The sequence below is a fragment of the Grampus griseus genome (genome assembly GCF_964374135.1).
Source record: "Grampus griseus genome assembly, chromosome: 2".
Lineage (NCBI taxonomy): Eukaryota > Metazoa > Chordata > Mammalia > Artiodactyla > Delphinidae > Grampus > Grampus griseus.
In genome coordinates, this window is record NC_139018.1 from 135,044,028 (window position 1) to 135,057,275 (window position 13,248).

Sequence of the window (13,248 nt, forward strand, 5' to 3'; positions counted from 1 at the left end):
TTGGATAAATACACAGGTGCAAGTCTGTGCAGGACCTTGTATGCCTTGGGAAGGAATGTGAATTTTATGCTAGGTGTGAGGGGAAAGTATAGGAGCATTTTTCAGGGGCATGTCATTAAGTGATTCTCATTTCTATAAGATCACCCTGATTACAGAGTGGAGGAGAATGGAGAGTAGGGGCAAGAGTGGAAGGAGGACCAATGTAGAGACCATCACAGTTGTTTGGATGAGAAGTGATGGTGGCTTAGATTGGGGAGGGGGCAGTAGAGATGGGAAGAAGTGGATGGGCTTAGATTAACTACCTGGAGTTAGTTCAGACTTCACAGATTTAAGGCACGGTCCTCTGTGAGGCTCCTTTCACTTCAGACACCAGCCACAAGCTCCAGTGTTCTCAGGCCACCTGCACTTCTAACCAACTGGCTGCCTGTTTGAGGGTTCCATTATACTTCAGGTTCAATAATTTCCTAGAACAACTCATAGAACTCAGGAAAATATTATCCTTAACAATTTTATTATATAGGATACAAATTAAGACCAGCCAAATGAAGAGACACATGAGGTGAGGTCTGGGAGAATCCCAAACGTGAAGTTTCTGTGTCCTCAGCACGTGTCACCCTCCTGGCACATCAATGTGTATCACAAACCAGGAAGCTCACCCAAGCCCTAGGGCCCAGAATTTTTACTGTGTTTTCATTATATAGGCATGATCAATTGAATCATTGGCCACAGAACAGAATTTAATCTCCAGCTGCCCCACCCCCAGAGGTTGGGCTGATATCAAATGGCTCAAGGCTCCAACCCTCAAATCACGTGGATGGCCTTCCTGGCATGGCTAGCTCCTGTCCTGAGTCATCTCATTAGCATAAACTCAGGTGTGGTCTAAGGGGCCCACTATGATTAATAAAGACATTCCTATCACGTGGGAGATTGCAAGGGTAGAGAGTCCCTCCCAGGAATGGAGACAAAGACCAGACAGTTCTTCATCACTGCTCTGGGACCACTCACTGAGCTAGAGGAGCGTAGGCCTGGTGAAGGTCGTGGTCTGGAATCAGGAGTGTGGTTTTGCAGTTGTGAAGTTTAGATTCCTATTAGACAGTCACATGGAGATGTCAAGTAGGTAGTTCAATGGATGAGAATGGCCTCAGGGGTGAGATCTGGGCTGTGGATATAAATTTTGCAGTCATCAGTAGGTTAATGGTACTTGAAACCAGCAGACAGGGTGAAATCAATTAGCAAGTTGGCATTAATAGAGAAGATGGTCCAGGTCCAAGCCCCAAAGCAAACCAGTTTAGAGTTATTGCCACCTACAACTCAGCTTTTCCTGCTGTCTCACCTTTATTTGCTCAGACAGCAAAAAATGAAAGTTTATCCCAATTGAGACAAGTCCCATCTTTTATACAGTACGTACAACCTCTTCAAAAGTCACGTGTCACAGGAGCAAAGCTAGATGATTTCCACAGTGAGCACTGGGCTCAAGCAGGTGAGGTCTATTCTAAAACAGACAGTAAAAGAAAATGAAAAGCAGTAATCCAGCATATTTGAAATAACATTTGGGATAAACCAAGACATGTTCCTTTCACCAATGTGAAAGTATGAAAGGATTAAAAAAAAGAGATGAGTTTGTAATTTCAACAAAAAATGAGTTTATAATTTCTTTTTACTGATAATATTCACTTTCCATGCAATAACTGTGACTAAAATGATTACACTGTTTGAACTTTTTTTCAAAAAAGAAAAAGTTGCTTATTCCTTATTGAAAAGGAATTTCAAAGTTGAATTGATTTTTTCAACTTTTAAAAGTTAACATAAAACTACTGGAAATCCAATAGATGAATTACCCTTGAGAGCAGTGCCAACTTAGGACCAGGATTATCAGGGTGATAATAAGATCTTCATCCAAAAGCATCCCAAGGGTGGTAATAATAATAAATAATGAAAAGAGCAGTCAACATTCATAGAGTTCTTATTATATGCCAACCCTGAGGTAAGTATTTCACGGACATGATTTTATCCAATAATATTTTTAATATGTATTGAATGCATGCATTTAATTTTTATTTAATAATGTTTGTTAAACAATAACCCTGAGAAATAGGAATTGTTACTATCCCATTTTACAAGTGAAGAAGCTGAGACTTAAACAGATAGAGTAACTTGCTTCTCTACAAGCCACAGTTGTTTAACCAAGGTAACAAGGCCACAGTTCATAAGCCCCAAAGCCAAGATACTAACCTAGTTCTGTCTGAAGATGAAGCTATAAGAGGTCCAAGAGTTAAAGGAGAGATAGAGAGCCATTGATGCCCTTAACTATGTCTTGGCTGTATGACTGCCTCACTGATGTGTGTTTTTTCTGATAGAAGTGATTTAGTACCATGTGCAGATGTTGGCAATGCTAAGATACCGAAATGTCTAGACCTCAAAACATCAGATTATCTATTAAAACTATTATGCATTCATCATGTATTATTTCTTGTTATATAAATACATCAGAAATACAAATAGATAGTATTTACTTATTAATATAAATGAATGATTTCTTTATCATTGCTATAGTAATAAAAACTATCATGTATTAAGTGCTTTCTATGCCTCAGGCTCTTTACAAATATTTTTATTTAATCTTCATAGCACTCAGCATGATAGATCTGATAATCCCCTACAGAGAGCCAGAAGATTTAAAATTTGTCCAAGGTCACACAGTGACAGGCTTGGGATGTCTGGGTGCACGTTCTCTCCCACATAAAGAACTAAGGGTAGCAGTCCCTTAGCTCCAGGCATTGTTCAGAAGTATCTGTTTATCACTGATGTCAATCTCTGCCATCTGCATTCCCACTTAGCTGCAGGTAATAAAGATCTCCCACCTATTTTATTAAACTGAATATATTAACATTATTTGAACAGCCATTACCGCTCAGTGCTCTGATACAGAGATAGCCTCAGTGATTACTGACGTGCGTAGAGTTCTTTGCCTCCATGCTAAACCATGTCACCCTGACGTGCTTTTGTATATTTAATTTTTTGAAACTCATGTGTCTGTTTTTATCATTTTTCTGCCTCCAGCTCACTGCTAGGCTGTAAGCTGCCACACACATCTTGCTGATGTTCTTCCGCCTGCTTCTAGAGCAGAACTACTGACATTTTGTGCCTGATAATTCTTTGTTTGGGTAGGGGCTGTCTTGTGTATTTTAGTATATTTTTCAGCATCCCTGGCCTCTATCTTCTAATGCCAATAACATCTCTCCTTTCCTCCCCAGTCATGACAATCAAAAATCTCTCCAAAATATACAAACAGCTCATAAAACTCAATATCAAAAAAAAAAAAAAAAGCAGTCCAATCCAAAACTGGACGCAGGTTGTTTCCATGTCTTGGCATCAAAAAACAATTGGCTTAAGAAGATGTGGTACATCTTTGTACTTGAAAATATTCCTTTGTACCACAAAGTACCATCTTTGTGGTACAAAGGAATATTACTCAGCCATAAAAAAGAATGAAATAATGCCATCTGCAGCAATATGGATGGACCTAGAGAATATTATTCTCAATGAAGTAAGTCAGACAGAGAAAGACAAATACTATATGATATCACTTATATGTGGGATCTAAAGAATAATATAAATGAATCTATATACAAAACAGAAACAGACTCACAGACATAGAAAACAAACCTATGGTTACGAAAAGGGAAAGGAATGGGGGGAGGATAAATTAGGAGTATGGTATTAACAGGTACAAACTACTATACATAAAATAGATAAGTAACAAGGATTTATTGTATAGCACAGGGAATTATATTTAATATCTTATAATAAACTATAATGGAACGTAACCTGAAAAAAAACTGAATCGCTATGCTGTACACCTGAACTAACACAATATTGTAAATCAACTATACTTCAATTTAAATAAATGTCTCCAGACATTGTCAAATGTCACCTGGTGGAGGGAGAGGCAAAATCACCCCCAGTTAAGAACCACTTTTTAGGTGTGTACATACACACACACACACACACACACACACGCACACACACACACACCCCTATACCTCTAATGTGTTTCACAATGCTGTTTAAAGGAGGAAACAGCCAGCCAGACTTTCTAGACAAAAACACAAAGTTAAATTAGATAAACTCAAGTAGTATTGTGTGGAAACCACTCTGAGTACAATGTGTGAACTTTAGCGCATGAAGCCTGTAACATGTTTTTTGCTCAGCGGCCTGTTTTATTTTTTATATATTTTATATTTCCAGCATATCCTTCTGAAGAGCTGAGGCCCTCAGATAAGTGACCACATAAAAGAAAATTTACTACGTATGCCACTATGGTGATCACCCATGCTTCTATCATATTACTTGAATAGTCAGTCAGCAAAGCAAATAATTATCTCTAAATCTCCACTTCTCCTACAACTGAAAAATCCTATAACGCTTCCATTGTCCCTGAATCAATACTTCTGTTAATTAAAAAATAAAACTAGTTAAAATGTTACTGTCAAATTTATTGTTCCTTCTCATGTATTAGCCCACCCACTCGTAAGAAATACCTGATATAATACTTCATTGATTCTTCTTTGCACAGATATTTCTACCTGTTCAAATTCTGACTCTCAGGTAGACTCGCTCTGAGAATGTCTGTGAGGCAAACAGCATGACGGTCTCCATCATTTTGAAACTTGCTGCCGATGTGCATTTTCCCCTGCTGACAGCAGCATTCCAAAAGAATCAATTTCTTTCTCATAAGAACTTGGTCAATTTTTTCCTGCTCTTCAGATGTCATCTTGTCAAAAAATGAAACCACTGAGAGTCATTTCTATATGCAGTTCTTTGCACTATTTAGCTGTCTGGGGTTATTGACTGGAAAATAAATCCTTATCGATGGTACTGATGGAATGGCTGGGTCATAAGATGCCCGCGTTTTCAACTTTAAGATATGATACCATTTTGTTCTCCAAATGGCTGAACCCATTAGAAATTCCAGCAGCAGCGTTTTAGAGGTGTAGCTTTCTTACACAAAGGGGTGTTTAGTTTTACTAATAACCTTTAGAAGTACACATTACACTTGACATTCTTTGCAATCCATGGAAGATTTTTACCATCCAAAGAATTTGCTGACAGATACATGTGCTTCCGCATGCTCTCTGACCACTCTGCTCAGGGGATATCACATCTGTCAATCAATGGCTTGCATAATAAGTTCAAGACCAGAGCTCCAGTACGACTGATGTGAATCTCGACCTCCTCCCTGAGTTAAATCCAAATGACCTGTCTTTTTCGCCATTCATTGCTAGTTGGAAAATGACTGATGAGATTAAATACTGGATTTTTCCAGAATCCAGAATCATGTACCTGAGTCATGAGTATAACTGTGGTAGAGAATTGGGTGACCATGAAAGATGTGTGATCCCCCTCTGGAGTGCAGAGTTTTTGTGGGGACGTGTCTGTCCAGGAAGCACTACATTCCCCAGTTTCTAGACAGGACTAGTTCTTACCAAGGAGATAGGAGCAGAAGTGATGTTGCCTCCTGCAGGTTAAAGTGATTCAGACACACATGTGACTTCCACCCAATCCCTCTCCCCAAGCCATCAGCTGAACGAAAAGAACTCTGGGCACCTGGTGGAGATGGAAGGAACCAGGACCCTGAATGACCACATGGGAAGCTTTCCAACCAGTTTGGACTGGGAACTGAGAAATATATTTTTATTGTGTTAATCCACTGAAAATCAGTGTTAATCTGTTGCAGGAGCCAATATCACCCAAATTAATACAGAAACCATACACAGCTAAAGGAGACTTCATGTATGGACAAATTTGTATTTGCCCTTTTAATAAAAGAAGTATACATATTTGTAGTTCTCAAGTGCACAGATGCAGGAGGCAAGGGCCAAAAGCCAGCATCTACTCCTTGTGTTTATCCAAAGGAGTTGAAAGCGTGTCTACACAAAAACCTGCACATGGATGTTTATAGCAGCAGCTTCATTCATAATTGCAAAAACTTGGAAGCAACCCAGATGTCCTTCAGCAGGTGACTAAATAGATAAACTGTGGTACAACCAGACAATGGAATATAATTCAACACTAAAAGAAATAAACTATCAGCCATGAAAACCATGGAGGAAACTTAAATGCATGTTACTAAGTGAAAGAAGCCAATCTGAAAATGACACATACTGCATGATTCCAACTACGTGACATCCTAGAAAAGATAACTATGGAGACATTAAAAAGATCAGTGGTTGTCAGGGGCTGAGGTGGGGGAAGGGATGAAAGGCAGAGCACAGAGGACTTTCAGGGCAGAGAAACTACTCTGTATGATACTGTAATGGTAGATACATGTCATTATACATGTGTCCAAACCCATAGAACATACAACAGCAAGAGTGAACCCTAATGTAACCTATGGACTTTGAGTGATTATAATGTGTCAAAGTAGGTTCATCATTTGTAACAAATGTTCCACTCTGATGGGGAATGTTGATAATAGGGAAGCTATACATCTGTGGCGGCCAGGGGCATATGGGAAATCTCTGTACCTTCCTCTCAGTTGTGCTGCAAACTAAAACTGCTCTAAAAAATGAAGTCTATTTAAAAATACGAACTAGAGGGGGAAAAGTCAGCCCCTTTGGATTTGCTCTTAACCCCTCTTGGACCCTAGGCCTTTGGATCGTGAGAGCAGTAAAGTCACTGGTCCAGTGCTGAACACCCAGTAGTACACATTAAATGCCAATTTCCCTCATCTCCTCAGTTCTTAATTGCTAACAGAATAATGGATGCTACCCAGATACTGGACATCGTGGAGGCATTATCCAATGGGAAGAATATAGCCACCTACCACTTAATCAAAAGTGAAAACAGAAAAAGGAAGCCTACAGGAGGAGAAGGCACAGAAAATTTTCTTGGCCACAAGTAGGCAGAAGCACCATCTGCTCTTGTATGATTCTGCTGTTGCTTTTAGGGTGTGGTTACTGTAAGACCCTAATATTGTTTTGCTCGTTTTAGAATCATTTTAAGGAAGTAAAGCCTAGCTTACAATATGCTTTTACATCACCTTATGGATTTTCCTTTGTGTTCATCATTTTAAAAATAGTTTTGATAATACAACTTTTCGAATATTTCCAAAAGCAATCCTTAGAGAGATGCTGCACTATCCCCCTACTTTTTCCTTCAATTGAAGGCTCTATTCCTGACCAATATGCCAGCAGTATAGGGCGTGGGGTTTTTTTAATCTTTATTATTTTTTTACTATGTGCAAAATCACGCATACACTTTATAAAAATAAATTCAGATAGTAAAGAGACGTGAAAGAAAAATAGACAAAATGGGATCATGTTATACATTTAGTTTGGCAGCTCATTTCCTTGATTAAACTGTTTGTCTTGGGCATCTCTTCATGGACATCCTTCCCATGACAAGCACCCTCAGTACATTTAAAGACCTGAGATCTCACTTTAGAGACAGGAGTTAACTGATTCAGGATTCCTTTATCCCTGTCTGCCTCATTATCCCAGCCCACTTCACATGAGTGTGGGCAGAAACAGCCGGGTCCAAGGAACTCATCTGGGCAGAGATGTAGCCAAAGAGGGAAGAGTTTTACAACTTTGATCATGGCTAGCTCTCCTACAAGGGACTCTTTGTAGCAGGAGTCTACAAGTCAGCATTGCCAGGGATGAGATGCTAATTACTTGAACATGACAGTAGCAGACCACATGGCAAGAAGCCGTCTACCATAGAGCTTCTGGATGTGTCACTCTAAGATCAGAGACTTAAACTAGGCAGCAAGGCTGAGCCCCAGTCATGGACAGGATGTACAGGTTTGAGGGTCCCTTCTGCACACACAATGGTCTTACAGCTTTTGTCCATCACAAGAAGTACTTAAACAGAGGCGATCTCTGTTTAAGGTGCAATGGAATACAGCAGCTGCTCTCAGGTGCAATGGAATACAGCAGCTGCTCTCAGGTCACTGTATTTCCTGGAGGTACCTGCTTCATTCCCTAAGATCGCTGGGCCTTGGCCAGGAGGATGTCACCCTGTGGCCAGATTGCCTGTTTCAACAGTGACACTGTGTGGCAAGACCGGTAACAACAACCAAAAATCCTGGCTAAAGATGATAGTATCCAGGAATCATGGAGTATCCCTGGCGAGATGAGGAGAGAGGATAGCAGGAAAAGAAAAAAATACATTCTCACTGGAGGCGTTATAGGATAATGGATGACTTATGTTAAATATTAAAATAAATGATACACCTCAAGCTGATGAATAAGAAGAACAATAACAAAGGCAGCTGCCTTCGGCTATATATCCTCTGTGATTCAGGCCTGTGAGGTTCTTTGAATGCCATCTCATCTACTCTTCACAGCAAAACTTATATAAGATGTGTACTTATTTTCATTATTTGGAGGAACCGTAAAGTTAGAAAAGTTAAGGAACTTGCCCAAGTTTACACTTGCCAAGATGTGCTAAATTGGCTGTTCAAACCTAAAACACTCTACTCCCCAACCCAGGTCCTCTTCATGATTCCAGAGAATATGGGGGAAATGAAAGTCACCGATGCCCTCCAAAGGGAAGGGAGGAGTCTCTCATTACTTTCTCTGACCCATGTAGGTGTGGAGGGGTCAGGAAAGACCTAAGAGATTCCACCAACCCAAGGAAAGCATCCCTACCAACTGAGAATCTCAGTTTCAGACATCATCATCTCCAGCCCAAACCTTACAAAATATCTATGCATTTTTCACCTCCAATTTCTCATTGAGTCTCGTAAAAATTGATAGCAAAATGTATCAATAAATAGTACTCTTCTTACTATTCTATGTCATGCTGATTTTCTGGGCACAACGCCCAACTTGGTTTAATTTATCTTTATTAATTAAGCTAGAGCTTTGTAAAGTATGGTTGTTTTATTAAATTGATGTGACCTAGCCAGCTGCTACTAGCACAAGTGCTTGTGGCAGCAGAAAGAGTTGTCACAGAGGAAATATTCTATTTCCTATCTCCTCTAATAGCCCAACAAAACCCAATGCAAAGAAATCTCATCCTGACATTTAACCCTTCTCCTCCTCCTCCTCCTTGAGCTTTGATGGGACTGGGGATATGTTAATCTGGGATCATTTGGTTGCAAGGAAGGAAAACACATCAAGCTAGTTCATAGTAAATCATGGGTTTGCTCTAAAATAATCTTTTCTCAATTTTACTCCATAGGAACATAATGGACTTAGAAAGTGGCAAGTGTCCAAAATTTCTATAACAAACTCAGTGTTTATGAAATCAAACCTCACAGTTTAAAAGCTAAGGTGTAGCTGATGGAAATCAGGAGTCAGGAGGTGGTGAGTGGAGGTAGAAGGAAGAGGAGTGAAAATATACTTGTACAATATGGGAAGAAAAGTGATACCATTAGCAATTAATGGAATGAAAAAGGTTAAAATGAAAACAATAGAGGGGAAAAATGATGGTATAACTGGAAGGGGAGGAGGGGCAGGGAAGATAGATAGTAGTGTGTGGGGGTTAGCTACCGCTGCATAACAAATTACCCCAAAACTCAGTGGCTTAATACAATCATCACTTATTACCGCTTACTCATTTGCAGGTGAACCAGAGTTCAGCTGATCTAAGCTGGGTCTGGCTAGATGATTTTGCTTCCCTCTGTGGGTCTACGAGTCAACTGGGAGAGCTTTGCCCCACATCTTTTATCCTTCTGAGACCAGCAGGCTAGCGAGGTGCTGACAGAGGTACTTGAGGGCAAACCCTGCCGCACAAGCACTTTTCTAATCCCTGCTTGCATCATGTCTGCAAACATCCCACTAGCCAAAGGACACCACATGGCTGAGCCCAAAGTCAGAGAGTAAAGAGTAGAGGTGGGAGGATCTGCAAAGCCCCATGGCAGTGGGCATGGAGATAGAGAGGGGGTGAAGGACTAGAACCAATGGGAGCAGGAAAGGTGGTTGAGGGTAGAGGTGAGCTAAATTCTCATAGAGGTGAACTAAATACTACCAAAGCAGAAACCAAGAAACAGTACTCCATAGGATGGATGGTGTAGTGGTACAAGTCTATTATTTAGAGAACCAAATTAACACTCAGAGAACTAAAAATTGAAACAGGGACTTCCCTGGTGGTCCAGTGGTTAGGAACCCGTCTTGCAATGCAGGGGACACCAGTCCAAGGGAACTAAGATCCCACATGCTGCAGGGCAACTAAGCCTGTGCGCTGCAACTACTGAGTCCATGGCCACAACTAAGACACAGTCCAGCCAAAAAATAAGTAAATATTTTTTAAAAAGAAGAAGAAAGAGAGTTGTTTCCTTCTGGAGATTAGTATCAAGAGGGGAAGGGGTGGGTTAAGGCTTATAAACCTTTTATTTGTTGTTTGAATTTGTAACTGTATATAATTATTAAAGATATTTTTAATTAATTTAAAAAATCTAAAAACAGACACTGACCACTATATGCAATACACCAGATTAAAGATTAAAAAGAGACAATCTTCCCCCTCAAGAAGTTCACAGTCTTGTGAGGAAGACGGAGCTATAAACAAATAGTGACAATACTGTTCCATAGGAGGACACAGTGCTAAGACAGCACAAAGGAGAAGGAAACTCAGTGCATTAGGAATGGATGAGGGAAGACTTAGCAGGAGTGGGGACTTTTGAACTGAGATTTGAAGTACAGGAATTTGAGAACGACCTCTCTCTTGCCCAAAATCTTTAGAAATGGAAAAGCATGTGTTTAAGGCCATAGCTATCCTAGAAAGCAAAGAGGGGTACCCTTGGTGGGTGGGTAACTTGGTAAAGAAGGAAGCTACAGACTGAAATATGCTCAGAAGGCTTTTGCACCACTTTTGGGCAAATACCCACAAGAATTGAGAGCAGGGACTCAAACAGATATTTGTACACACATATTTATAGCAGCATTATTCACAATAGCCGAAAAGAGTAAACAACCTGAGTGTCCATCAACAGATGAATGGATAAACAAAATGTGGTATATACGTACAATGGGATATTGTTTAGCCTTAAAAAAGGAATAAAATCCTGGCATATGTTACAACATGGATGAACCTTGAGGACTTTATGCTAAGTGAAATAAGTCAAACATAAAAAGATTCCAAGTATACAGGTCCCTCGAGTCGTCAAATTCATAGAGACAGGAAGTAGAATGCTGGTTGCTAGGAGATGGAGGGAGGGGAGATGGGGAGTTGTTTAATCAGTGGAGTTTCAGTTCAAGAAGGTGAAAAAGTCCTGGAGATGGATGGTGGTGATGGTTGCACAACAATGTGAATGCACTTAATGCCACTGAACTGCACACTTAAAAATGGCTAAAATAATAAATCTGTCCCATGTATATTTTACCCCAATTTAAAAAAGAAAGAAAGAAAGCTATTGTGAAGCTGGGTACAAGCTCTAGAGAGCTCCCAGCCTGGAGGCTTAGTGTGACAGGGCTGGGCAGAGGATGACTGTCAGTAGGCAATAAGGTAGAGCCTCAGGAGGGGCACATCCCAGTGAGTCAGGAGAGTGTGGAACGCTCAGTTGGAGAGGTAAGGCAGTACAGCTAGATATCATTCATATGGGAATAAAACACCAAACAATACACCATGTTCCCATGGCAACACACGTGTTTATGTAAACACATAGAAAAAGATCTGGAAGCTTACCACTGACAGTATCTTTGGGGAAAGTAAAGGAGAATTTTAGCTTTCCCTGAATGTTTGGGTTTTTTAACTCCAAGAATATATTTATGCATTCATATAAGCATGTATTTATATACGAATAACAAGTTTAGATGAGAAAAGGATGGTGCACTAGTGTCTTTGTCTTTTTTTAAACTGAAGTAGAGTTGCTGTACAATATTATATGTTACAAGTGTACAATATAGTGATTCACAGTTTTTAAAGTTATTGTAAAGCATTGGCTAAATTCCCCGTGTTGTACAATATATCCCTGTAGCTTATTTTATACCTAATAGTTTGTACCTCTTACTCCCCTACCCCTGTATTGCCCCTCCCCGCTTCCATCTCCCCACTGGTAACCACTCGTTTGTCCTCTATATCTGTGTCTTTGTCTTAACCACATATGTTAACCAAAACAACAGTATCTATTTTGACAACATCCACCAAAAGTTTTAGGTACCATCTTGGTTCAAGCTCTATCAAACTTCATAGAGTTACAATTTTTCCCCCCACAGGGACATCCCCTTGACTTGTCACTGGGGAACATATAATGTGTAAGAATTGTTCCCGCTGCTCTCCAACCCCCAGTCCTCACACCAACACTGGGCTTTTTTTTTTTTTTTTGCTGTACGCGGGCCTCTCACTGTTGTGGCCTCTCCCGTTGCGGAGCACAGGCTCCGGACGCGCAGGCTCAGCGGCCATGGCTCACGGGCCCAGCCGCTCCACGCCATGTGGGATCTTCCCGGACCGGGGCACGAACCCGCGTCCCCTGCATTGGCAGGCGGACTCCCAACCACTGCGCCACCCGGGAAGCCCAACACTGGGCATTTTAAGTGCAGAACATTGAGGAGCTGCCAGCCTTCTCTGCCTCCATGTCAGACCCACATTTTCCTTGCCACAGACAACAGCACATCTCAGCCTCTCTTGAACTCTCTCTTATTTTGATCAAGATGTTTTGTGAGAAAAGTGGAACTAGAAGTAAAGGAGGCATCAGTCCTGACTCAGTCACTTACTTACTGTTCCAAGTTGACATTTTATTTAAATCCCTGTGCTTCTGTTTCCTCATTTCAAAACTAGTAGTGATAACAGTGGCTATTATCGTATGATTGTTGCAAAAACTAAAGAATACAGATATTTAGGACAGTCTGCATGAAAAAAATAGAAAGGGGTATGGAAAATACTCGAGATTAGCTGCAGATGGAAGGTCGTCTGGGTACAACATTTATTTCTCCAATTAAATTGTAAAGTTGTCCAGGTATTGTCCCCGGCTTCCCCCACGAAGCTTTTAGCCTTCGCTTCATTGGTCATCTCGCTTTGGTATGTTATGAAATGCTTGTCCCAGCAGATGGCAGAAGAGAACTGAGTCAGGAAAACCAGCCTGGACATTTCAATGGGCAGAGTGAACCAAGTTAAAGGGTCCACATCTTAATGTGCAGGCTGAAATCGCTCTAGACCTTGATTTCATGGTTGTCATTGACCTTTCCTAATAAAGTTGGGTCTGGAAAGTCATGAGGACAACCACTGTGTCAAAAAAACTTCTTCAAGAACATTCTTTCCCTGAGCGTCTCCAAGGTACTAGAGACACATAGATGAATACAA